At 39.3% G+C, this 1,884-nt stretch overlaps 1 long non-coding RNA gene across 1 annotated transcript; it reads right to left on the bottom strand.

Moving 5' to 3' along the window:
* Nucleotides 1–426: 426 nt before the first annotated feature.
* Nucleotides 427–1,805, bottom strand: LOC112139573. Its single transcript, XR_004947409.1, has 2 exons — nt 1,330–1,805; nt 427–1,256 (listed from the first exon to the last, which is right to left on the bottom strand). It is a non-coding gene; the product is annotated as an uncharacterized LOC112139573 (long non-coding RNA).
* Between the last annotated feature and the right edge of the window lie 79 nt (nt 1,806–1,884).

Genomic DNA, 1,884 nt, shown 5'->3' with positions numbered 1-1,884 from the left:
AGGGACCAAAGAACAGACGGCAGTAATTATAAAGCTCCGGGACGAAAATGATCATCTTTTTACCGGCGCCAAATGTTTTCCATCTGCTTTGGCAAATCGTACATTTATATACGTCTTCATCACAATAATAGAGCCGGCGTCACCGACCCTGTTCTTCGTGAGCTCCACTGCCCTGCTTCAGTAATTCCTGATTAGCTGGATTGGATGAGCCCCGTTTCTGATTGACTGAACACACCTGATCAGGTGAGCAGAACTAGCTGAAACAGGTTTAGCTGCTAAACAAACAGGGCAGGAGCTCAATAACAACAGAGTTGGTGACCATTACTGTAGAGTTGAGTGTTTTTGTGTTTTAATGTGAAACATTTTTGAGAGGGATTAAACCTCATCTCTCCTGCTTTGTTTTCTCTGTTTTTCAGGACAATCCTGGAGAAAATGGATCTGCTGGAGAAGTACAGCAGTGGGTGAAAGAGAGGAGAGTGAAGAAAGAGAAGGAAGGAGTGAGCCACCGGCTGGAAGGAGAAAAATAAGAAGAAACAGTGATGAGCTTCTAGACCTAAGCAGAGAGGACATGAGGCAGAAGAGCAGAGCGCACGAGAGAGGAGGGAAACTTTTGAACAACTTTAGTCTGCTGGAAAAAATTGCCGTTAAAATCCTTAGATGTCTGAGAATAAATAAATGACGTTTATATTGGATATATTAAAAATGTTTGTTTTTGTTTTGTTAATTTAAATAAAGATCTAAATCAAACACAGTGATTGTCATGGATTAATTGTAACTTTTATTTCCAACCATTTACAAAGATAGTCGACATGGATGGGGGGGGCTAAGACTGAGACCCGGGCTGGAACTTTCTGGGTGATGATTGAACATCTTGCAAGGTGGTCTGCAGAGAGCTTCAGGATCATCTTCACTGTAGACTGCATCGTTCATCTTCAGGGTTTGCAGGGCTGGCTGTGGACGGATGCTGCATGACCAAAAATGATCCATAAATATGAGATAATGAATTTACAGGCTTTGGAAAAAGAAAAAAAAACTTGGAAAAAAAAATCTCTTGATTATTTAATTACCTGTTACCAGTAATCAAGGTGGCACCTCCCCCAGGGCAGTAACCTCAGCCGGTAGTTGATCCTGCCAGAGAGCACCGCTGGTGACCTCCAAACCAGCGTCCTCATCATCACCTCCACATCTTCCTATGGGGCCTCGGTGTCGTCAACACAGAGGCAGATGTTGTGGAGGATGGCACACGCTGTGACAACCTGCAATATATACGTTTAAATTTATACAAATATATTCCAAATAATACTGAAAAACTGCAGTGTGTTCACTTACATGAGGTACAGAGGTGTGATGCAGCTCCAGCACCTGCAGGAGGATGATCGATGTCACCGATCCTGATCAAGGAGGTTCAGGAAGACTGCAGGAGAGTTCCTGTTTACTCTGAAGTCTGGTCTTGGGTCTTCACTGCTGGACAAACAGCTCCAGGATTGAGAGACTGGTTGATTCTGCATTACAGGTGTCTAGTCTAGTTAAAATGAAATACATAGGAAATACATTTATATTAAAATTATGTGGTTTTAAGTAATTTGTTATTAAACTATAAAACATCATTACAAAAACTACTTTTACTGATTTCAAATCAAATTTTCAAATAAATACAAAAAAAATTAATTTCTGCAACAAAAGTCTGAAGATAAAATTAAGATTTAACACTATTGTAGTATGCTTAATAAAATAAGAACCCATTGTAGTTATTTGGTACATGTTTTTTTATTCTCAGAAAAGTGTAGGTACTTGTATTAAGTTACATTTACTGCAATAACTTGTGAAATAAACAAAACTTGAATAATCCACAAACCCACAAATTCAGTATTTGTATATTTTACA

This window comes from Oryzias melastigma, unplaced genomic scaffold (genome assembly GCF_002922805.2).
Source record: "Oryzias melastigma strain HK-1 unplaced genomic scaffold, ASM292280v2 sc00295, whole genome shotgun sequence".
NCBI lineage: Eukaryota > Metazoa > Chordata > Actinopteri > Beloniformes > Adrianichthyidae > Oryzias > Oryzias melastigma.
The sequence above is the reverse complement of the archived record's forward strand: the minus strand, read 5'-3'. Positions and strand labels throughout refer to the sequence as shown.